Here is a 26291-nt window from a genome sequence, read left to right on the forward strand (position 1 = left end):
CAGACCAGAATAGATCAAGGGGAGTCTCTGGAGCTCCCCCTTCTGGCCGGAGATGGTAGTGCAGTCTTGCTATTTTAATATTTGTATTTGGTGTCAATAACTATTTTTGCGGCAAATACCCCTAGGGGCGCCACATTGTAATGATAAAAGTATCAATATATAGTAATGGTAGAAAAAGAAGTATCCAAAGCAAATTATACATAGTAGTATAAACACTACTACATAAAAATAGCAGATATGGTATAGGTGAAATAATACTAGTGTAAATTGTAGTAATTCTATTCTAGAGCCAGATTGGTTCAGAGACGAAAACAGTTGAACTCAACTAATATTTTAGCTCTTGCTACGTATGCAACTCCATATCAGTGCCTCTCCAACTGTTACCAGTGTGCCAAATGTGACAGACAGTCATTTTGGATCTGGATGTAGAAGGTCATTGCACTTGGCTTTGCAAACACCTTCTTGATATTTGCATCTCTGTTATGGAGTGATATCCTTCTCCCTTTAGGACCTAGCAGTGACCTCCACCTTCTGCTGCTTATTGACACACCCTTGCTGGATGTTTAAATACCCTGAGTACCTTCACCTAAGCGCAGGTGTTATCTCTATTTACCTCTGTTGGAAGTGCTAGAAGTTGACTAGTTTCCTCTTGGAGCCTCTTGGAGGATTGCTGATGTGAGCTCTCTTGTGTCGCCTCAAGCTAAGTGTATTCCTTCGTGTGTCATCCTGCTTTGTCTTTAGTGGTAGTGGGGGCTGACTAGCCGCACTCCTTTCCCTCCTTATCCAGGGCCTATTGCAAGGGGTAGTCAGGGATTAGGTTCCCGCTCGCCAATAGGTGCGGAACCTATTTAGGGACATTAGGGCAGACAGGGTGTTGTCAGAGCTGCCTAGGGGTCTCCACTCCTAGTGTTTCAGCTCCCACACCCTCTTCCAATTGTTGTGCACTTAGTTTCTATCCCACCCAGCATGATACCAACATTGGCATTGGCGGTTATTCAGTGTTCGGAAGAGGTTGTGACAGTGGAAAATTAAAATTATTACCATACAAACATTGGCCCCTGTCAGTTTTTGAAAGTCTGTGTGTCATTTCCTCATCCAAATGAGCCAATGTCAATGGCGACAAATTGACACACAGCATCTGCAGTCACCGTCAGAATAATCAAAAAGTATTTTTTGTAATTGAAAAACTCGGATCCACTTCCAGCAGGTTTCAGAATCCGAATGTGTTTGCCACTCACAGCCCCCACACAGTTAGGAAAATTACAAATTTCATTGAATTTTGCTGCATTTTTCAGCCAGAGTTCAGTTGTGGGTTGGGGGAGGAATTCTGCACGCAGAATGTAACATAAAGCACGGCAGGTGTCTCCAACAATCCCACAAAGGATGGACACTCCAATTCAGAATTGGAAATGGAGAGATCTTAGGGTTTCTCCGGTAGCCAGAAATCTGATGAACAGGAAATTGGGAAAAAAAATCAGTACTTTCCATTTATAACAATAATACAAACGATGTGTTTATTTTTTCAAAATTACGTACCTCAGGGTCACCAACAGACATTCCTCAGCAGGAATTGCTCGACGTAGTTGCGTGTCCTGCCTAGTGATGGATCCTGACACATGTTGCAGCAATTCATCAAAACTTTGTTCTGACATCCAACGTGTATTCGAAAAACGACGTCTTCTCCATCTTGCTCTTCTTTCTTCTTCACAAGCCACAGCAAAGGCAAAAGCCAATTTCAATTCCAAATGCAGATTACTACAGAAGCTCTCCATGCCAAGATCCATCTTGCAGCTGGATACAGCAGCAAAAGATGAGGATTTCATCTGTGTAGGGTGTATATATACAGAATCCCCATGAGACACGCCCATTGGGTGTGGCTTTTGTCAAGGAAATTCTCCTGGAACAGCGTTTGCCATATAAACAAAATTCAGTGAAAATTCTAACGCATGCACAGAAAAATGCAAACACATGCAAAAACGCATGCACACGCAGCGTTTCTTTGGCATCATGCATAAGCTGATGCAGATAAAAAACACAGTGCAAGCATGCGTTTGAATGCGTTTTGGCATGCGTTTGCGCTTGTAGATGATATGCTGCGCACAGGTATGCTAATGTTAACTTAGCCGTACACCAAACTGTGAAGCAGTGAGGGACAATTACAGTGTCACGGGGGTACTGGGTAGACTACAGCTGATTACCCGGGCCCCTGCAATATCCCTCAGACTAGGGAAACCCTGTCTGTCCCTCTCCCAGAGTTTACACTGAAGGTGTGTATGTATGGGCTGCCAGGCCTGACCCTGACTCCTGTTTCAGTACTAAGCTGAAACCTCCACCCACCACCCAGTGATAAAACCTCACACCAACCCCTACAGAAAGCACAGACAGGGAAAACTAAAAATGCACCACACCACAGACACACAGGAAAACACTATAATGTGCACAGGGCAAAACAAATACAAATATAGGAAGGAGAAATATGACAAAGGATAATACACCACCAGATATGATATTTCCTCTCCTAGACCACCACTCCAGACCGAGATCACCAGGCACAAGACACAAGCTATAATCGGCGACGCCCAAAGTTCAGCAGAACTATTTAAAGGCAGTGGGTGAGACCCAGCCTCCAATCCGAGTACCAGCTAGATTAACCCCCGAACAACCTAGATGAAATCTAGCTGGCGCCACTGAGCGCATAGTGGACAAATGCGGAATTACCGCTGTCTGTCGGATGCCCTAGTGTGAATAGCGTCCGACATGACAGTACCCCGCCTTCTACGAGGAACCCCAGGGCCCTCACGACTTATAGGACCCGGCTTGTCTGGATGGCGGCGGTGAAACATACTGACCAGCCGGTCCGCATGAATGTCCGAGGCTGATACCCAAGACCTCTCCTCCGGCCCATAACCACGCCAGTGTACCAGGTACTGTAATGTGCGGCGCACTACTCGAGAGTCAACCACCTTGGAGACTTCAAATTCCAAATTGCCATCCACCAAAACTGGAGATGCCATCGGCATCGTGTCCACGGAACCCACCACCTTTTTTAACAACTATCTGTGGAACACATTGTGTATCTTATAAACTGTAGGAAGCTCCAATCGGTAGGCTACTGGGTTAATGATGGCGGCAACCCTAAATGGACCAATAAACCTTGGCCCTAATTTCAGGGATGGTATTTTGAGTTTGACGTTTTTTGTGGACAACCACACCCAGTCACCCACACTCAGGTCCAGACCTGGCACACGTCTACTGTCAGCCACACGTTTGTACCTAGCACCCACACTCAGCAAGCGCTGTTTAACTCTCCTCCAGACAGATGACAGTTGTGCTCCTAGCTGGTCCTCCTCCGGGACGCCAGCAGAGCCCCCCTGGCGCAGAGTAGAAAATTGAGGATGATGCCCGTAAACACAAAAGAACGGGGACTCCCCTGACGATTCCTGGCGGTGATTATTTATCGCAAACTCCGCCAAAGGAAGGAACTTCGACCACTCCTCCTGATTGTCAGAAACAAAGCAGCGTAAATACTGCTCTAAATTCTGGTTCATACGCTCGGTCTGACCATTTGATTGAGGATGAAACGCCGAAGAATGTGATAACTTGATCCCCAGCAGTGAGCAAAATGCTTTCCAAAATTTTGCCACAAACTGTGTACCTCTATCAGACACGATGTCAAACGGAACCCCGTGAAGTCTGACCACCTCCTGTACAAATACCTGAGCCAGAGTCTTAGCGTTAGGCAACGAAGGTAAGGACACAAAGTGAGACATTTTTGAGAACCGATCAACAACCACCAAGATGACCATGTTCCCAACTGAAGAGGGCAAATCTGTAATAAAATCCATGGAGATCTCTGTCCATGGCCTACTGGGTACCCCTAGCAGATGTAAAGTGCCAGCAGGATGGGAGCGAGGCATCTTAGCCCTAGCACACGTGGTACATGCTGACACGTACGAGACCACGTCCTGTCGGATTTTGGGCCACCAAAACCGATGCGACACCAACTCCAAGGTACCCCTAACCCCTGGATGGCCAGCCAGGACAGCATCATGATGCTCACCCAACACCTTTAGGCGAAGATGGAGCGGTACAAACGATTTGTTAATGGGAAGCTCTGGTGGTACTTCCTCCTGAGCCTCGGCAATCTCAGCCTCAACCTCTGTCGTGAGAGCCGAGACCACTACACCTTTTTGGAGGATGGGTACCGGATCTTCCCGAGGCTCTCCCCCCCCCGGAAAACACCTGGATAAAGCATCCACTTTAGTGTTCTTAGACCCCGGTTGGTAAGTAACAAAAAAGTTAAACCGCGTGAAAAACAATGCCCAGCGAGCCTGCCTGGGGGACAGACGCTTGGCTGACTCCAGATAAATCAGGTTTTTATGGTCGGTGATAACTGTAACCTGGTGGACCGACCCCTCCAAGAAGTGTTGCCATTCCTCAAAAGCCAACTTGATAGCCAATAATTCCCTGTTGCCGATATCGTAGTTACGTTCGGCGGGCGACAGCTTCTTGGAAGAGTAGGCACATGGATTCAACTCGCCCAAAGATGAGCCTTGTGACAGCACCGCCCCCACTCCAACCTCAGACGCATCGACTTCCATGGTTTCGATACGTCCGGCTGCACCAGAATGGGGGCCGAAGCAAAACTGTTCTGAAGAAATTCGAATGCGCGCACAGCAGCCTCAGGCCAGGTGGAGAAATTGGTACCCTTTTTCGTCATGTCAGAAAGCGGTTTAGCAATGGTAGAAAAATCTTTGATAAACTTCCTATAGTAGTTAGAAAACCCAAGGAACCGCTGAAGCGCTTTTAGGTTATCAGGCCGTTCCCAACTCAGCACCGCTTGCACCTTAGCGGCATCCATTTTAAACCCTGAAGCGGACACAATATAACCCAAGAAGGGCAACTCCTGAACCGAAAATACACATTTCTCAAGTTTAGCATAGAGCTTATTCTCTCTGAGAAGCTGTAACACCTGCCTGACATGCTCTAAATGAGTATCACGGTCGCATGAATAAATGAGAATGTCATCTAAGTACACAATAACGAATTTCCCCAAAGCAAGCGAGAACACATCATTTATGAAATGTTGAAATACTGCAGGCGCGTTTGTCAACCCAAATGGCATCACCAAATTTTCAAAATGACCCTCAGGAGTATTAAAAGCTGTCTTCCACTCATCACCTTGACGGACTCTTATGAGGTTGTACGCCCCCCTGAGGTCAAGCTTGGAGAACCACTTAGCACCAGCCACCTGGTTGAACAAATCCAGTATAAGTGGCATAGGGTATGGATCACGAACCGTAATCTGGTTTAACTCCCTGAAATCCAGACAAGGGCGTAGTCCGCCATCTTTCTTTTTAACGAAGAACCCCGCTGCCACAGGCGAGGATGAAGGCCTGATGTACCCTTTGCTCAAACTCTCAGCAATGTAGTCCTTTAAAGCTTGCCTCTCAGGACCAGAGATGTTAAACATCCTAGCTTTAGGCAATTTGGCCCTAGGTTTAAACCTGATAGTGCAGTCATAGGGGCGATGTGGTGGCAATTCTGAGCAACCCTTCTCTGAGAACACATCCGCAAAATCCAGCAGTGACTCAGGAATGCTAGGAGTCACGGCGGACACACATGTGGCCAGGCAATTCTCCTGGCAAAATCCGCTCCACTGGATTATGTCCTGAGTTTTCCAGTCAATCACCGGGTTATGCAAAGATAACCATGGAAAACCCAAAACCATTTGTGCAGGAAGATTGAAATGTAGTACCCCAATGTGGAGTTTCACTTCAGCCACAAACTCAGTAATTTCGCCCTGTGGGAGAGGAGCAGCATTGATGGTGACCACCCGGACAGGATAAGGCAGTTTTTCGACCGTGAACCCGGCCGTGCGCGCAAACTTCTCATCAATGAGATTAGTGGCCGAACCACTATCCACAAAAACAGTGATAGGCAGCTCTCTGCCAGCGACCATAATCCTGGCAGGGAGCATACATTGAGAGACCACAATGGAAGATATGCATTAACTCAGATTAGTCTCCTCCACACCCTCTGAGCTTAGTAGTTTTCCACCGATGCGCTTTTTCTTAGGTAACAGAGGACAAGCATTTACATAATGCCCATCTTTACCACAGCAAAAACAGGCTCCCTGCTTCCTGAGCGAGGGGACACGAGGATGTGACACCCCTGCAATTTGCATAGGCTCCGTTAGCTCACCAGCAGCAACCTCACGTGCACCTACGCCTTCACCTAAAGGAGGCGTCTCTTGCACCCCCTGATGCAAACGGCGATCAATGCGAACAACAAGACTCATAGCAGACTCTAGAGAAGCAGGAGTCTCATACATCAGAAGGGCTTGTTTAACCCTTCTCGAAACCCCATGAACAAATTGACTCCGCAGCGCCGGGTCATTCCACTGCGTTTCCACCGCCCAGCGGTGAAATTCAGAACAGTAATCCTCCGCCATTCGCTCCCCCTGGTGGAGGATTACTACCCGGGCCCCTGCAATATCCCTCAGACTAGGGAAACCCTGTCTGTCCCTCTCCCAGAGTTTACACTGAAGGTGTGCATGTATGGGCCGCCAGGCCTGACCCTGACTCCTGTTTCAGTACTAAGCTGAAACCTCCACCCGCCACCCAGTGATAAAACCTCACACCAACCCCTACAGAAAGCACAGACAAGGAAAACTAAAAACGCACCACGCCGCAGACACACAGGATAACACTATAATGTGCACAGGGCAAAACAAATACAAATATAGAAAGGAGAAATATGACGAAGGATAATACACCACCAGATATGATATTTCCTCTCCTAGACCACCACTCCAGACCGAGATCACCAGGCACAAGACACAAGCTATAATCGGCGATGGCCAAAGTTCAGCAGAACTATTTAAAGGCAGTGGGCGAGACCCAGCCTCCAATCCGAGTACCAGCTAGATTAACCCCCGAACAACCTAGATGAAATCTAGCCAGCGCCACTGAGCGCATAGTGGACAAATGCGAAATTACCACTGTCTGTCCGACGCCCTAGTGTGAATAGCGTCCTACATGACATACAGTGAGAGATTTCACCAAGATATTGCGACTATGGAGAAAAGATATCAAGGGAAATGGAATCCATCAATACTTCCAGACAATTGTAAGAGATGATCTTATGCAGGAGTACAAGAGACAAGCAAAAAAAGTTGTCAATGAATGAGGACCAGATTTTGTAATGCAGTTTCTGTAACTGTTTATGATTCACAATAGTCTTTAGACATATATTAGTCATTTGAAATGTTCCTGTTTCCTCTAAATATCAGAAAATTTTCAGAACAAAATATTCTACATTTTTATATTTGCAAAAATAATGTTTCAAAGTACTCAAACTTTTATGCATTAATTATATTTGGCAGTACACCATGTTTCAAATTATTATGCAAATTGGATTTAAATGTCATAAAGATTTAATTGTTTTGTTTTTCAAATAAACTCATGGATGGTACTGTGTCTCAGGGCTCAATGGATCACTGAAATCAATCTTAAATACATGTGATTATTAGTTTTCCAGTTGATTCTAATTAAAGGAAAACTACTTAAAAATGATGTTCCACATTATTAAGCAGGCCACAGTTTTCAAGTAACATGGGAAAGAAAAAAGATATCTCTGCTGCTGAAAAGCATCAAATAGTGCAAAGCCTTGGTCAAGGGATGAAAACATTAGATATTTCCCGAAAACTTAATCGTGATCATCGTACTGTTAAGAGATTTGTGGCTGAATCTGAATACAGACGTGTTCGTGCTGATAAAGGCATAATGAGGAAGGTTTCTGCCAGGCAAGTTCATTGGATTAAGAGAGCAGCTGCTAAAAAGCCATTACAAACAGGTAAACAGATTTTTGAAGCTGCTGGTGCCTCTTGAGTCCCTCGAACCTCAACGTGTAGGATCCTTCAAAGTCTTGCTTTGGTTCATAAACCTATTATTCGGCCACCCCTAAACAGTTTTCACAAGCAGAAATGGTTGCAGTGGGCCCAGACATACATGAAGACTAATTTTCAAACAGTCTTGTTTACTGATGAGTGTTGAGAAGCCCTGGATGGTCCAGATGGATGGAGTAGTGGATGGTTGGTGGATGGCCACCATGTCCCAACAAGGCTGCGACATCAGCAAGGAGGTGTAACAGTCATGTTTTCGTCCGGAATCATGGGGAGACAGCTGGTAGGGCTCTTTAAGGTTCCTGAAGGTGTGAAAATGACCTCTGCAAAGTATATAGAGTTTCTCACTGACAACTTTCTTCCATGGTGTAAAAAGCAGAAACGTGCCTTCAGGAGCAAAATCATCTGCATGCATAACACTGCACCATCTCATGCTGCAAATAATACCTCTGAGTCATTGGCTGCTATGGGCATAAAAGGAGATAAACTCATGGTGTGACCACCATCTTCCCCTGACCTCAACCCTATAGAGAACCTTTGGCATATCATCAAGCAAAAGATCTATGAGGGTGGGAGGCAGTTCACCAAAACAGTAGCTCTGGGAGGCTATTCTGACATCATGCAAAGAAATACAAGCAGAAACTCTCCAAAAACTCACAAGTTCAATGGATGCAAGAATTGTGATGGTAATAGCAAAGAAGGGTTCCTATGTTAACATGTAACTAGGCCTGTTAGGATGTTTTGGAGTTAAATAGCTTTTTTGTTCAGTGAATGTGACCTCCTAATGCTGCAAATTCAACAAATGAGCATTTTCAGTTCTATAACACATATCAAATGTTTAGTAATTCTACTGTGCCTAATAATTTGGAACAGTGCATTTTGAGTTTTTATTCATTTTGGAGATTATACTGTTATCATTGGGAGGTTTCTTCAATAAAATTCGATGTATACTCTAACAGGAGATGACTTTTATTGGACTGACTGTCATTTGCACCGATCATTTAGGAAAATCCAAGAAAAATATCATTTGCATAATAATTTGGAACATGGTGTAAAAGGAAAACTGTGATATCATAGAAAAAAAAACAAATTACAAAATGTAACCCTTTAACGACTGTCGATACTACTTTTAATGGTGGCCGTTAAGGGTACTTATTCCTCAGCGCCGATTTTTAACGGCTCTGAGAAATAAGGTTATAGCACCCCTCAGCATCGGAAATTCTCTGGGATCTTGGCTACCGGGGGTAGCTGAGACTCCAGAGAACATGATTTATGTTGGATTTTACCGACCCCAGTGTTGCAATCACCGTTATTCCCAGAATAACGGTGTTAGGGGTCGAGTTCCCACCTCTGCACAGGGGGACTCTCGGTCCATCTCCGCTGCGGTCTCCCATTCTTCTCCTGCCGCAGTGGAGCCTGCTCAGCGGAGACGTCGGTCCCAGCGTCTCGCTCAGTCTGACTCTGTACAAAGAGTTACTGCTGCTTTCCCTGATTCTGCCATTGAAGTCAGTGCTGGGCAGCGGCGAGCAGACGCTTCTGGGACTAAAGGTACCTTCACACTAAGCGACTTTGCAACGATAACGATAGCGATCCGTGACGTTGCAGCGTCCTGGATAGCGATATCGTTGTGTTTGACACGCAGCAGCGATCTAGATCCTGCTGTGATATAGCTGGTCGTTGCTGAAAGTTCAGAACTTTATTTGGTCGTCAGATCAGCGTGTATCGTTGTGTTTGACAGCAAAAGCAACGATGCCAGCGATGTTTTACAATGGTAACCAGGGTAAATATCGGGTTACTAAGCGCAGGGCCGCGCTTAGTAACCCGATATTTACCCTGGTTACCATTGTAAAAGTAAAAAAAACAAACACTACATACTCACATTCCGGTGTCTGTCACACGTCCCCCGCCGTCCGCTTCCCGCACTGACTGTGAGTGCCGGCCGTAAAGTAAAAGCAGAGCACAGCGGTGACATCACCGCTGTGCTGTGCTTTACGGCCGGCACTGACACAGTCAGTGCGGGAAGCAGACGGCGAGGGACCTGACGGACACCGGAATGTAAGTATGTAGTGGTTTTTTTTTTTACATTTACAATGGCAACCAGGGTAAACATCGGGTTACTAAGTGCGGCCCTGCGCTTAGTAACCCGATGTTTACCCTGGTTACCCGGGGACTTCGGCATCGTTGGTCGCTGGAGAGCTGTCTGTGTGACAGTGCAGCACCCCCACTGCCGCAGGGCCGAGGGGTACCCGGTACTGGGCCTCTGAGTCTCTGCTCTGGGGTTGTCACGGTGGCTAGACCCGGTCCGTGACCCTGCTGAGGGGCGTACAATGAAGGTGGAGGTATGGTGATGATGTTATGGTGCGGTGAAGTGCCGGTCGCAGTGAATAACGAGGACACCAGGTTGCAGTCTCTTTACCTCTTTACTGAAGGCTTCAGGATCCTCAGTCCGGAATACGGTTAACCGGGCTGCGCAAGTCCGGCCGGTCCGATGGCACCTCCAGAGTTCCCTTTGCAGGTGGAAATCTGTGCCTACCTTCTAGCGCTTGTGTGTTGTGGTCCTCCCCTGCTGTGCTTATGGGATAGTCCCCACAACTGTTGTGTCTGTTTCTTGTGTTCCCTCACAACTCGATTCTGATGTTCTTCTTCGTCCCCCAGATGATATGGCTAGGACGCACCCGTATGACGGGTAGGCTCGGAGCTCTTCCTGGACCCTAGTGTCGCCCTTCTCCTGTTGTTGCCCCCTATGTCTTCTTAGGTGAATTGAGTGAGACAGCCCGCCTATAACTGACTGTCCTGCCGTAGGTTTGAAGTTAGGCCTGGAGCTCTATACTTCCTCGGCGTTCCGGCCACCGGTTGCGCGCCTCAGTAGGATGTTGCCTCGTCTTACAGCACGACTCCTACTGGTATTCTCCTTGTTGCGTTGATCTCGTTTCTCACTCAGCACAATAAACCTCGCTTCTTGTCCTTTCTTAGGGCACTGCCGCGATCAGGTGCAGGCGCGGTCCCGTAACGTTCTCTCAGTTCGCTAGGCCTCTGTCAGGATCCCACCCCTGAAAAGGACCCCCCTGAGTCTCTCCCTGCAACACCCTCTGCCACAGGATGTTGCCTGTTCGATTCCCAGTCAGCTTCTCTCTAACTTCCTATCCAACCCCCAGTTTTACCAAATTGTGAGGAGTGGCCTAATATATAGCACCCTTAGCTCTCCCTGGAGGCCAGACTGTGAAGTGTATTGGTGTCTGTGATACCTGGTCAGGTGAACTCCTTCAGTGCCATCAGACGTACCATAGCCCCCCTTAGCGGCGGAGCATCAGTACTGCAACGACCAGGACTCTGGGGCGCTGCACTCCCCCCCGGTTAAATCCAGTACTCCTGGACTGGGAAGAAAACCACAATACATGTCAGCAAAAAGACATACAATTTTAGAAATGCAGTAACAATAAGCAAATTTGAACAGAGCTTCCCTTTATGGGAGGTAAGGACACTTGAACGTTACAAACATGGTTAAATACTTTAAATAACGTACTATAAATAACTTTTCTTACCCAACCGGGTATTCTACTAAGTGCAAATTTTTGAACAATAATTTAACGTTGCCTTTAAGGACGTACACGCTGAATCCACTAAAGACCTTCTTATAAAACATTACAAGGCTAATCAACTTTTCTTCATTTTCCATCTTTACATCTGCAGGACCGCCTGTCTATCTGCCCCAGGCCTACTGCCTCTCGTTCTGTTGCAGGACCGCCCCTTTCTGCCCGGGCCTACTGCCTTTCTGCTGCTATACACAGTATAGAACTTATCATCCATCTCACAATTTAGGACCGCGGAGCCATCTCTGTATGGCTCCTAGGAGGACTATTATCTCATGCAGGACCACCTGTCTATCTGCCCAGGCCTACTGCCTTTCTTCTCATGAGAACGTAATTCTTCTCTCATTTACTAAACCAATCAACCATCTCTTATGGTTCTCTGGAGGACTCACTATCTAACACCTACGGGTTCACTTCCTGTCCTCATTTTCTAACACATTATTAAACATTCCTTACAATTAACTCGCTTACTACATATAACTTTTACATATCAGCATTATTACTTCTTCTTTTAAAGCATCATCATTCTCTAAGTGCTATCGATGAACATTCCCTTTAAGAGGGGACCAAGTCTCTATGAGGTAGTGCAACTTCTCAAGCTGCAAGTCTGTATACAGTAAGGACTCCGGTGCTGTTTCCAGGAACAGTTTCTTCGCAAAGAGTCCTTTCTTTTGTAAATCTAGTAGAGGACACCTTTAAGAAGGTGCAAACTATTTACAAGGAGTTTGTAATCATGCAGTGTTCATGATCCCGCAGTTCTTTCAACAATGATAAAACAGGAAACAAAAACAAAAAGCAGAAGAAGGGATCCTGGGTAAACAAAGGGATCCCTTTAAGAGTTACCCTGATCGGGTGGTAGCAGCAAGAGGACAAACAGTTAACTATTTACAAATGATGAAGCATTCCTGCTTACTCAGTTTTTGGCTGCCCCCCACTGGGGCTTTACCTGACAAATGGCTCTCTGCGATCCAGGTAGGCTTGACTCCAAGTCCGTTCCCGGTGCCAGGTATACCCCATGGGTTTGGGTCTTCTGCATGACCAGGTCGTGCGCCGTGATGGGTGTCTGCGTAGGGCAATGGATAGTGCTGGCGGCGGCGGAGGCTGCAGCAGCTGCTTCAGCGGCAAGCTCCTCCCCCTTGGTTCTGGATACTGCCAGGACGGCTGTACAGCGCTGCATATCCCAGGCCCACCAGCTGCTTCCCTTTAGACGCCGGCGGTACGTCACCACATCCCCCGGCTTCAGTAGGGACTTGGCACCGTCTCCACACAGGCAGGGCTCCACTTCGTCCCGGGTGATGCGGACCCTCAGTGCTGTTCCAATCTCCTGCACGAAGCCCTTCCCTTCCTGGGGCTGGTAGACGATTACGACACCCCATTTCGGCAGGGAGCCCTCCAGCAACTCACCACGCGGCTCCCGCTCCACTTCCCGCTGGAACTCCGCAACCAGGTGGTTCCTGTATTCTCCCCAAGGGAAGGGCCCCAGGTCTGGCCCCCCCGGTACTTTGGGGCCAGGTGGCGGGAACGCTGGGGCACCCATGGTCGCAGCGGCGGCCGGGTCTGGTGCAGAGGTGAGGCGGCCTCCCTGGGGGTCGCGGCACTCAGTACCCCTACTTGGGGTAACTCCTCTGGTGCCACTCCACTCTCCTGAGGGAGGCACACAGGCTGGGGACCGCGCAGGCAAAGGATGCCCCATCAACAGCTCCCACGGGTCCAAATCCTCCAGCGGGGGCATATCGGAATAATCCTCCGGTGACGGGGATCGATGCGGGGCCATCCTTTTCCGCAGGCCTTCTCGGGTCTCTAGTCCCACCTTGTCTGAGTTATAGTTTCGTTTCTTCGGTCTCTGCCCGCCATAGAAAATCAGAAGGCGGGTCTCGACTGCTGACGGACACGTCCTCAGGATGCAGAATTTAGACTGGGCGGCCATTGTCTTTCGCGCTCTTCAGCTTGTTTACGCCCACTTCACGCCCCTCTTCTCCTGCGCTCTCCTTAGCGCTGTAATGGCGGCGGTTTTCGGCAGGAACTTTTGGCGGTCTTTGCAATAAGTCACAGTCCAAGCACAATAAATCACAGTTCCAAGGCACACATGACCCGATTCTTCAGGCTTAAGTAGATCCTGTTAGTGACGCCAAGTTTGCAGCGCCCCCACTGCCGCAGGGCCGAGGGGTACCCGGTACCGGGCCTCTGCTCTGGGGTTGTCACGGTGGCTAGACCCGGTCCGTGACCCTGCTGAGGGGCGTACAATGAAGGTGGAGGTATGGTGATGATGTTATGGTGCGGCGAAGTGCCGGTCGCAGTGAATAACGAGGACACCAGGTTGCAGTCTCTTTACCTCTTTACTGAAGGCTTCAGGATCCTCAGTCCGGAATACGGTTAACCGGGCTGCGCAAGTCCGGCCGGTCCGATGGCACCTCCAGAGTTCCCTTTGCAGGTGGAAATCTGTGCCTACCTTCTAGCGCTTGTGTGTTGTGGTCCTCCCCTGCTGTGCTTATGGGATAGTCCCCACAACTGTTGTGTCTGTTTCTCGTGTTCCCTCACAACTCGATTCTGATGTTCTTCTTCGTCCCCCAGATGATATGGCTAGGACGCACCCGTATGACGGGTAGGCTCGGAGCTCTTCCTGGACCCTAGTGTCGCCCTTCTCCTGTTGTTGCCCCCTATGTCTTCTTAGGTGAATTGAGTGAGACAGCCCGCCTATAACTGACTGTCCTGCCGTAGGTTTGAAGTTAGGCCTGGAGCTCTATACTTCCTCGGCGTTCCGGCCACCGGTTGCGCGCCTCAGTAGGATGTTGCCTCGTCTTACAGCACGACTCCTACTGGTATTCCCCTTGTTGCGTTGATCTCGTTTCTCAATCAGCACAATAAACCTCGCTTCTTGTCCTTTCTTAGGGCACCGCCGCGATCAGGTGCAGGCGCGGTCCCGTAACGTTCTCTCAGTTCGCTAGGCCTCTGTCAGGATCCCACCCCTGACAAGGACCCCTCTGAGTCTCTCCCCGCAACACCCTCTGCCACAGGATGTTGCCTGTTTGATTCCCAGTCAGCTTCTCTCTAACTTCCTATCCAACCCCCAGTTTTACCAGATTGTGAGGAGTGGCCTAATACATAGCACCCTTAGCTCCCCCTGGAGGCCAGACTGTGAAGTGTATTGGTGTCTGTGATACCTGGTCAGGTGAACTCCTTCAGTGCCATCAGACGTACCATAGCCCCCCTTAGCAGCAGAGCATCAGTACTGCAACGACCAGGACTCTGGGGCGCTGCACTAGCTCTCCAGCGACCACACAACGACGAAGCAGCGACACTGTAGCGATCGGCATCGTTGTCGATATCGCTGCAGCGTCGCTTAGTGTGAAGGTACCTTTAGTCCTGCTTTTCTCGTTCTGAGCATGCCCAGAGTAAGATCTCTCAGTGGAGATCGAGGGTCACATGATCAGATACTGCAGCTTAGGCCATTGGTCCTTCAGGAAGGTCCTGTAGGTGCTCACGCTCTGTGGCAGCCTCTCATTGGTCCTTCTAGGAAGGTCCTGTACCTGCTGCAACGATTTAAGGCTCGCATGGCCGCACGGCCATGCACTAGTATTGTTCTAAGTTATGCACTTTGCGCCAGTGTGGTCATGTATGATTGTGTTCAGGGACCCGGCTGAAATAAGCCCCTAGAATGCTGGCACCTCCGGCGAGGAGTTTGTGTGTTTGTGTATTCAGGGACCTGGCTGAAATAAGCCCCTAGAATGCTGGCACCTCCGGCTAGGAGTTTTGTGTGTGTGCATGACCACTGACTGCTTTCGTTTTGGTAGTTAGCCTGTGCCACTGTGAGGTCTAACAGGGTGCAGTGCTTTAAGTTCACGGCTATTCTGTGAAGTAACAGATTTAGCTCATACCGCCATATAGTTCCGCCGTTTGCTAGCAGCAGGTTCGCCTGCACGGTGGACCCTGGGCTGCGAACGCATCTATTATAATAAAATATGTATATTCGTTCGTTGCGTTCCGCTAGCCCTAACATAATACTAGCGCCAGGGTCTGGCTAGTAAATGGCGGACATTCAGCAATCTTTGCGGTATATCCAGCAGCTGGAGGGTAGGTTGGCGGCTCTCGAGAGCTCAACCTCAGCTGTGGATGTAACCGCGGTTGCTGTACAGGCTGCTAGCGTGGCTGCAGCAACCTTGTCCACTGCCACCCCTGTTCCGACATTATCTCGCCTCCCGCTACCAAAAAAATTTTCTGGAGATAGCAAATCCTGTAGGGGATTCGTGAGTCAGTGCTCTATTTACCTCGAGCTCCTGGCTGCACGTTTTCCCACAGAGCGGGCTAAGGTGGGATTTATTGTGTCCCTCTTGTCGGACAGGGCGTTGGAATGGGCTACACCACTGTGGGAGCATGGCGATCATGTGGTGCAGAGTGCTCCGTTGTTCCTGAGCACTTTGAAACAGGTCTTTTTAGGACCTCGAGTCACCCATGACACGGCGCTCCAACTGCTGGCATTAACTCAGGGTGTGTCCTTGGTCAGCCATTTTGCCATCCACTTCCGTACATTAGATTCTGAGCTGGAGTGGTCGGATAAAGCCCTTATCCCCATATTTTGGAGGGGGCTGGCTGATCACGTGAAGGACGCTCTGGCCACTAGGGAGATTCCTGCCACACTGGAGGAATTAATAACTGTCTCTACTCGTATTGACCTCCATTTTAACGAGCGGAGGTTAGAGCGAGCCCAGTGTAGGCAGAGGTTTCGGCTGGCTCCCACCTTCACCAAACCTCTGGAATCTCCGGTCCTGGTTCCTGAGTCACATGAGGCCATGGAAGTGTCACGAGCGGGATTTAAGTCCCGGACCGCTTGTGCACTCGAGGTCTGTCATGTCTGCCAGCAGTCAGGACATCTTGCCACCAGATGTCCCCAGCGGTCGAGGAAACGTCAGCGTCTAGTGGTAGTAGGTGGAGGTACACTAGACATGGCGACGTTTGCCTCCAAATTGTCCTTTAAGGGGACAATTATTATAGGCTCATCCTCCCACTCGGTAGAGCTCTGCGTGGATTCTGGGGCGGAGGGCAATTTTATGTCTTCAGCCTTCGCCCAACGTCACGCAATACCCCTGGTTATGCTAGCTCAACCAGTAACGGTACAAGTGGTGAATCGGTCGACACTGCCCTCACAGATAACACACCAGACCATCCCTTTTACTCTGTCCATGTCGCCATCCCATCAGGAGATTATATCTCTGCTCGTCATTCCTGAGGGAATAGATGAGGTCCTGTTGGGGATACCATGGCTACGGTACCACTCTCCTCATATCGAGTGGTCCTCAGGCAGAATTTTGGGTTGGAGTGAATCTTGTGGGGGTAGGTGTCAGAGGGAGTGCGTTCAGGTTGCTACTACAGAGGTACCCGCAGATCTATCCTCTCTCCCCAAGCAATATTGGTCTTATGCGGACGTGTTCTCCAAAAAGGCGGCGGAGACCCTTCTGCCCCATCGCCCCTATGACTGTCCCATTGACCTCTTGCCTGGTGCTGAGCCTCCCCGGGGTCGAGTCTATACGTTATCTCTCCCGGAGACGGAGGCAATGTCTCAGTACATTCAAGAGAATCTGGCAAGAGGGTTCATCAGGAAGTCAGTGTCACCTGCTGGGGCTGGGTTTTTCTTCGTGCAGAAGAAGAATGGGGAACTGCGTCCATGCATAGATTACAGGGGTCTTAACGCCATCACCGATAAGAATAAGTATCCTTTGCCCCTGATATCTGAGCTTTTCGATAGGCTTCAGGGAGCAAGGGTATTTACTAAATTAGATCTGCGGGGTGCTTACAACCTGATTCGCATCCGTGAGGGGGACGAATGGAAGACGGCTTTTAACACCAGTGATGGGCACTGTGAATATCTGGTGATGCCCTTCGGGCTCTGCAATGCCCCAGCCGTCTTCCAAGACTTTGTCAACGACATCTTCCGGGATATGCTCTCCACCTCGGTCGTAGTCTATCTGGATGATATTATCATCTTCTCTCCAGATATTGACTCCCACCGGAGAGATGTTGGCAGAGTCTTCGACCTCTTACGGGCAAATTCTTTTTATGCAAAGTTGGAGAAGTGTATGTTTGAGCTGGAGTCCTTACCTTTCCTTGGCTATATCATCTCCGCCCAGGGATTGGCTATGGATCCTGCCAAACTACAGGCTGTGATGGACTGGCAGGAACCCCATTCTCTTAAAGTGGTGCAGCGCTTTATGGGGTTCATTAATTATTATCGCCAGTTCATTCCGCACTTCTCAACTTTGGTAGCTCCCTTGGTTGCCCTCACCAAGAAGGGAGCAAATCCCAAATTGTGGTCTGAGGAGGTCTCCAAGGACTTTAACTCCATTAAGTCACACTTCGCTAGCACTCCCATCCTACATCGCCCCGATGTTGATAAGCCATTTATCATGGAGGTGGATGCCTCATCTGTTGGTGCTGGAGCAGTCCTCTTCCAAAAGGATGCTCAAGGTCGGAAGCATCCTTGCTTCTTCTTTTCTAAGACCTTCTCACCGGCAGAGAGGAATTATTCCATCGGGGACAGGGAGTTGCTAGCCATGAAGTTGGCTTTCTCGGAGTGGAGACATCTCTTGGAGGGAGCTCGTTTTCCCTTCCAAGTCTTCACAGATCATAAAAATTTGGTGTACCTGCAGACAGCCCAGCGGTTAAATTCTTGCCAGGCCAGATGGTCCTTGTTCTTCTCCCGGTTCAATTTCACCCTCCATTTTCTTTCTGGGGAGAAGAACATTCGTGCCGACGCTCTCTCTCGCTCCATTGTGCCATCTGTGGAGGAGGAAGAGGAGCCTCGGCTTATTGTCCCCACTGAGAGCCTGAGAACTGTGGCCCCGGTTTCGCTAGAGTCTGTGCCTCCGGGCAAGACTTTTGTACCTTCCAGTTTGTGACCGGAGGTTCTCTCTTGGGCACACTCGTCCAGGGTGGGTGGACATTTTGGTTCCAAAATGACATCTGAGTTACTGGCGAGGACATTCTGGTGGCCGCATATGGCTCGTGATGTCGCAGACTATGTTCGGGCATGTGTCTCTTGCGCCAAGAACAAGTACCCTTGGCAATGGCCAGCTGGGTTGCTTTACCCTTTGCCGGTGGCAGACAGGCCCTGGGAGATGGTCGGGATGGACTTTGTGGTGGGCTTACCCAAGTCTCGTAACTGCACCATTATCTGGGTGATCACCGACCATTTTTCCAAAATGGATCATTTAGTGCCTCTTCCACGGCTACCTTCTGCACAGGCTCTGGCAGCCTTGTTCATCAAGCATATCTTTCACTTACACGGTATGCCGGACAAGATTGTCATTGACCGGGGTCCCCAGTTTGCATCTCGATTCTGGCGGGAGCTTTGTCGTCTACTCAGTATTGAGTTAAATCTCTCCTCGGCTTATCATCTCGAGACGAATGGGTTGGTTGAGAGGGCCAATCAGACTCTGGTCACTTATTTACGACATTTTGTTTCTGCCAGGCAGGATGACTGGGCATCCTTGTTACCGTGGGCTGAGTTTGCTCTTAACAACGCTGTAGCCGACTCCACCGGTCAGACTCCTTTCCTCCTTAATTACGGCCAACATCCGTGGGTTCCTGTGCCCATGCCCATGTCCTCTGCTGATTCCAAGGTGGCAGACTGGGCAGTGGAGGCACGAGACATTTGGGACCGCACTCAGGATGTTATCCGGGCCTCCAAGGAGAGAATGAGGTCCTCCGCCGATGCACATCGGCGCCCTGCCCCGACCTTTGCTCCTGGCGACTTAGTGTGGCTCTCCGCTCGTAACATCAGGCTGTGTGTTGAGTCCACTAAGTTTGCACCTCGCTACTTGGGTCCCTTCAAGGTCCTCGAACAGGTTAATTCTGTGGTCTACAGTCTAGCCCTTCCTCCACACCTAGGTATCACCGACACCTTTCATGTGTCCCTTCTTAAGCCCGTATACATCTCCCGGTTTTCTGAGTCATCTTCCGGGACATCGGGTTCATCTACAGACGATTACGAGGTGAACACTATTTTGGGGTGCAAGGTGGTTCGTGGCAAAAAATGTTATTTGGTGGACTGAAAGGGTTACGGTCCTGAGGATAGGTCCTGGGAGCCTGCTGAGCACATTCGGGCTCCACAGCTCATTGCTGCCTTCGAACGTAGCGAGGCCCAAGGAGGGGGGCCCTAGGAGGGGGGTAATGTTAGGGGTCAAGTTCCCGCCTCTGCACAGGGGGAATCTCGGTCCATCTCCGCTGCGGTCTCCCATTCTTCGCAGTGGAGCCTGCTCAGCGGAGATGTCGGTCCCAGCATCTCGCTCAGTCTGACTCTGTACAAAGAGTTACTGCTGCTTTCCCTGATTCCCCCATTGAAGTCAGTGCTGGGCAGCGGCGAGCAGACGCTTCTGGGACTAAGTCCTGCTTTTCTCGTTCTGAGCATGCCCAGAGTAAGATCTCTCAGTGGAGATCGAGGGTCACATGATCAGATACTGCAGCTTAGGCCATTGGTCCTTCAGGAAGGTCCTGTAGGTGCTCACGCTCTGTGGCAGCCTCTCGTTGGTCCTTCTAGGAAGGTCCTGTACGTGCTGCAACTATTTAAGGCTCGCATGGCCGCACTTTGCGCCAGTGTGGTCATGTATGATTGTGTTCAGGGACCCGGCTGAAATAAGCCCCTAGAATGCTGGCACCTCCGGCGAGGAGTTTGTGTGTTTGTGTATTCAGGGACCTGGCTGAAATAAGCCCCTAGAACGCTGGCACCTCCGGCTAGGAGTTTTGTGTGCATGCATGACCACTGACTGCTCTCGTTTGGGTAGTTAGCCTGTGCCACTGTGAGGTTTAACAGGGCGCAGTGCTTTGAGTTCACGGCTATTCTGTGAAGTAACAGAGTTAGCTCATTCCGCCATATAGTTCCGCCGTTTGCTAGCAGCAGCTTCGCCTGCACGTTGGACCCTGGGCTGCGAACACATGTATTATAATAAAATCTCTATATTCATTCGGTGCGTTCCGCTAGCCCTAACAAACGGCGACCGCAAAAAAAAAGTCTGATTTCCCATTTAATTTCTCTCTCTTCTGAAATGATCTACCACATCAGAGGAGATAGAAATGGGGTCCCCCAAGCCCCCCGATACCTCTGAAGTCCCTGGACCCTCCTGCATCCCCCGGATGGTCCCTCGGCTGTCGGCATTTTCTTTTGGGAAGAAATCGGTGGGCCCATGCGCAGTGCGCCCACCAAAGTCTGATGGCCAGCACCCGGCAACAATAGGGAATTTTTCCTATTGGTTCATTTTCATCACTGCGATAAACCATATCACAGTGATCAAAATAAAAAATAGGAAATCAAACTCCCCTTTATCACCCGCTTAGTTAGGCAAAAATAATAAAATAAAAAATGTATTTCCATTTTTTCATTAGGGTTAGTGTTGTGCTAGGGTTAAGGTTAGGGTTGGGGCTAGGGTTAGGTTTGGGGCTAGAGATAGGGTTAGGGATGGGCTAGGGTTAAGGTTAGACTAGGATTAGGGTTGAGCTAGGTTTAGGGTTAGGATAGGGTTAGGGCTGGGCTTGGGCTAGGGTTGGGGATAGTGTTAGTGTTGGATTAGGGATAGGGTTGTGACTCAGGTTAGGGTTTGGATTAGGGTTAAGAATGCAGTTAGGGTTGGCATTAGGGTCAGGGGTGTGTTAGGGTTAGGGTTGGGGTTATAATTAGGGTTGATATTAGGGTTAGGGGTGTGTTGGGGTTAGGGTTGGAATTAGAATTGGGGCGGTTCCACTGTTTAGGTACATCAGGGGGTCTCCAAATGTGACATGACACCCACCATTAATTCCAGACAATTTTGCGTTCAAAAAGTTAAACGGTGCTCCCTCACTTCTGAGCCCTGTCATGCACCCAAACAAAGACTTTCCCCCACATTTGGGGTATCGGCACACTCAGAAGAAATTGCACAACAAATTTTGTGGGACATTTCCTCCTGATACCCTTGTAAAATTAAAAAAATGTGGTTTCAAAGTAATTTTTTTGTGAAAAAACTAAAATGTTCATTTTTTCTTCCACATTGCTTTAGTTCTCGTGAAGCACCTGAAGGGTTAATAAACTTCTTGAATGTGGTTTGCACACCTTGAGGGGTGCAGTTGTTAGAATGGTGTCACTTATGGGTATTTTCTGTTATATTGATCCCCCCAAACTCACTTCAAATGTGAGGTGGTCGCTAAAAAAAATGGTTTTGTAAATTTTGTTGGAAAAATGAGGAATCGCTGGTCAACTTTTAACCCTTATAATGTCCTAAAAAATAATTATGTTTACAAAATTGTGCTGATGTAAAGCTGACATGTGGGAAATGTTGTTTATTAACTATTTTGTGTGACATCACTATCTGATGTAAGGGTACAAAAATAAAAATTTTGAAATTGCAAAATTTTCAAAATTTTTGACAAATCTGTTTTTTTCAGTAATAAATGCAAGTTATATAGAAGAAATGTTACCACTAACATGAATTACAATATGTCATGAAAAAACAATCTCAGAATCAGTCAGATACATTGAAGCGTTCCAGAGCTATAACTTCATAAAGTGACAGTGGTCAGAATCCTAATAATTGAATTGTCATTAATTACCAAATTGGCTCTGTCACTAAGATTTGAATTCAGGAGGTCAAAATCATTCAATAATGGCTTATTTCATAACTGAATCTGACATATTTTGAAAATATGTAGAACAATCCTAGTACGAATAGTAGTATATACTGTATAGTACTAGCTTAAATTTCTTCAATTTACTGGTAAACATGGAGGTACAGATAACACTAGTATTAATAATAGTATAAATAGATCTAGTATAAACAATAGTATACCTAATACTTGTATAAAAAGTGTTAAATCTATCCTTTTAGGAGAAGAAATCCAATGAAATATTTGACATTGAAACAAGAGATAAAAAGAAACAACTAAAATGAATGAACTGAAATAAAGTTGCACAATCAGTGTAACATTACCTTCATTTTCAGAGGCCACAAGTTTTTGGTGTCTGGGCATACCTTCTTTGCTCCCGAAAAATCTTCTCTGCTAGGCACGTTTAAAAAAAAAGAATAAAGAAACTGCAAACAAACAGTTTTAGGATAAACGTCTTGCACTAGTAATGGTGCATCTGCCAATGAGAGGACAGTGGTGTAATGTCACTTGTTGAAATATGAGAATAGACTAATTTCCCATCTTATTAAGAATTCATGAATGTTTAGTTTATCACTTAGAATTGCAGTGCTAAGGTCAAAAGGGTAAAAAGTTTCCTTTGTTAACTTTTATGACCAAGAGAAGAGAATATGCAGAATGTGTAGTATTGAAAATAATTAAGGAGTCAGGGTGCTACAAAAAACTCCCAATTGAGAGATATGCCTCAGACTTTTGACTTTTAGCTGAATAGTTAGTGGTGGAAATATTTTGATGTGTCACAAATGTAACAACATAAGTTACTTCACCTGTGGATTGTAAAAAAATTTCCTCTAATGTTAGCCCGTACCAGCTTTAATCATTTGTTGTATGGATATGTGAGCCTTGTGGATAAAAGCTCTAACAAGCATACCGTGTTCAGACAGCAGGTGTTTTACATTGCAGTCAGGACGCCGTCTAGCCACAAGAGCTATCCCATCTATTCAGTTCATATGAACCTCTGAACGTTACAGGATCTCGGTGAGGACAGATATGAGACTGATACACAGTGATCAATTGCTCTGAAGCTGCCAACAGTTCCTAAGAGGAGACAACCCTATGCAGCCTGAGACAGTGTTCTAGGTTGGCATCAGATAAGAAATGATATAGTCATTGTAGGTAAGGAAATATTTATATGTTATATATACCCAATGTTAAACTACAGAGAGAACTATACCTATCCCTTACAAGTTAGCTATAGGTGATCATGTGTTCTAAGCAGAGGTACTTTTCAATCAATTAGGCTAAATACCATCTGTATAATTCCAACGTATATAATGTTGAATGTGTTATGCTTGCTTTTAGCTTATTTCTGTACAATATGTGAGGAAATAGCACCTACAGCAAAATATAGGTAAACTAGATGGTGGCCCGATTCTAACGCATCGGATATTCTAGAATGCACAGCCACGTAGTATATAACACAGCCCACGTAGTATATAGCACAGCCACGCAGTATATATCACAGCTCATGCAGTATATAACACAGCCACGTAGTATATAGCACAGGCCACGTAGTATATAGCATAGCCACGTAGTATATTGCACAGCCACATAGTATATAACACAGCCCACACAGTATATAACACAGCCCATGCAGTATATAACACAGCCATGTAGTATATAGCACAGCGACATAGTATATAACACAGGCACGTAGTATATAGCACAACCCATGCAGTATAAAACACAGCCACGTAGTATATAGCACAGCCCATGTAGTATATAGCACAGCCCACGTAATATATAGCACAGCCCACCCAGTAATGCCTAGCGGCAATAACCCGTGATCATGTAGCGGTCTCCCGAGATCGCCACATGATCTCGGGCCATTGCTGCAATGCATTCTTGGGACCGGAGCGCGAGGAGCGGGAAAGGCTGCAGCGGACTTCAGAAGGTGAGAATATAATGTTTGGTTGTTTTTTTTAATTATTTTTAACAATCTATGTTTTTAGTATTGATGCTGCATAGGCAGCATCAATAGTAATAAGTGAAGCGGTGTTTAAATCCCGCCCCAATCTCTCTGATTGGTCACGGCCAGCTGGCCGCGACCAATCAGCGACCCAGGATTTCGATTACAGACAGACGGAAGTTATACACAGACAGAAGTACCCCTTAGGCAATTATATATATATAGACGCAGTCAGTTAGGCTGCTTCTTTAGGCTCTTCTTGATCTATGAATCTGTCAGAAGGATGTTACACCCAAACTCTTTATATGTTCAAGTACCTCTTTCACAGACAAGTCAAGCAATATCTTTACATGGTGAACCGATCCTCAGCTACTTAGAAATCAAGTGTTTGAGTTGAAATACAAATTAGGCTGTAGATCTGAAGCCTCTGTCACTCCAGCTCTATTCCCTGCCCAACACTGCCTCTTGCTGCTTGACTGATTGCTCCTTTGACTGAAGTCACACAATTTATAGGCAGTCAATCAAGCAGGAGGAGGTGACACTGGGCAGAGAATAGCATTGGAGGGACAGAGGCTTCACATCTACAGATTCATTTGCACATCAATTCAACTGCTGTATTTTTAGTAGTTGAGTATGGAACTTGCCATGTAAAGCTATTGCTGGAATAGTTTTTGCGTGTTTTAGAGAGAAATCCAGGTGACAGATTCCCATTAGGCTCTTCTTCACCTGGTCTACATTTTTAGACTTCTTTAGGTCTGCCCTACCTCTTTTCCTGTTTTTACTTGTTTAAACTCGTCTTCCACTGTCCAACCTCATCACGCTCTTCTTTGTCTGCCCTACCTCTGTAAGCTCTTCTTTGCCTGCCCTACATCTGTACACTCTTAATGGTCTTCCCTCACTCTTTAGACTCTTCTTGGTGTGTCCTACCTCTTTAGGATCTTTAAAGTATGCCCTACATCTTTAGATTCTTCTTGGTCTGCCCTACCTATTTTGGCTCTTCTTGGCCTGCTCTTTCATGTTTAGATCTTTTTGTTAGCCCTACCTCTATTGGCACATTTTTTCCTGTTCTACATCTATTAGAGAAAAAAAAAAAAAAAAAAGTAGAAACTTTGGAGTATATAGGTAATAAATACTTTATTGATACAAATACATAATAGTTCATACGTGCAAAAAGGATAATTAATAAAATACACAACCAGGATGGTAAAAAGCATGAGTGGGGATCACCAGGTGTGCACCGCCTATGGGGCCAGCATGCAAGCCATACTTGGTAAGAGACCTATTGCTATAGTAGCGTGTGAATCTATAAGCCAAACTGGCGTGAAAATAACCGATGATGAAGGTAACTCTTACCGCTGCTGAGCACCACAGTGGCGCACACCCGGACAGATCCTTAGGCACAGTCCCCTGTGCTACTATAGCAATATATATCTTACTCCTGATGAACCTCAGTGGAGGGGAAACGCGTAGAATGTTGTGGAGTATATAATATATTGTCTGCTACTGGTTTGACTGAGCAACTGATCCAAAGTAGAACATTTTATAATGGCACAGAAGCAGTAAGCCATGGGCCATGCATGAGGTATCAAGGTCTGGGCCAGCATTTAGAGTTTTGAGTTGAAGTTTAAATTAAGACCTGGTGGTTAAGAGAAAGGCGTAAGCCTTCTTTGCTGGGAGCCCTGATACATCATGCAACATTTTTTTAGAGTACTATTTATAGAAAAATGTAAGGAAAGTAACACAGGTAGAAGAGTAAAAGTAAGTACAGGTCTGCCTGTATGGGAACCCTACTGCGACAGTCAACACCCATGAGGGAGACCCAACTTGGATTCCCCACATTCCCAAAAAGTATTGTCACACAACACTAAAGAGGCTTAAATTTCCTCAGAGTAGAAACAATATAATAGGCCTATGACACACCTTCCACTACAAGCAACCAACAGATGGAGACCCAACTTCGAGTATCCACATTTTAAAAAATTGTAACATCAGCAGCAGTAGCAGGCACAGAAGCTACGACAAACATGTCACAGACTGCAAAAATGTGAGCTCAATGAATGATGCTAAAAATGACATCATTGCCTAGTCTGCCCAGTTTGTGACTGGGGTACAAAAGTCATTGGAGATCCATGACTTGTTCATTTTGAAGAAAGTTGGGTGTTCTAGACTTTCAGGGGACAGTCGGATGTGCTTATCCATCAGGACACCACCAGCAGCGCTGAACACA

At 47.2% G+C, this 26291-nt stretch overlaps 1 protein-coding gene across 1 annotated transcript in view; it reads right to left on the reverse strand.

Annotated features, from left to right (window-relative positions):
• The window catches only part of LOC143794044 (transmembrane channel-like protein 1), a 256399-nt gene extending 233927 nt beyond the window's left edge, over nucleotides 1-22472 (reverse strand). Inside the window, exon 1 of the mRNA XM_077280943.1 lies at nucleotides 22443-22472. The gene's annotated coding sequence lies outside the window, so the exon portion shown is untranslated. The remainder of the gene's footprint in view (nucleotides 1-22442) is intronic.
• Nucleotides 22473-26291: the final 3819 nt, after the last annotated feature.

Source organism: Ranitomeya variabilis, chromosome 1, assembly GCF_051348905.1.
Source record: "Ranitomeya variabilis isolate aRanVar5 chromosome 1, aRanVar5.hap1, whole genome shotgun sequence".
Taxonomy (NCBI): domain Eukaryota; kingdom Metazoa; phylum Chordata; class Amphibia; order Anura; family Dendrobatidae; genus Ranitomeya; species Ranitomeya variabilis.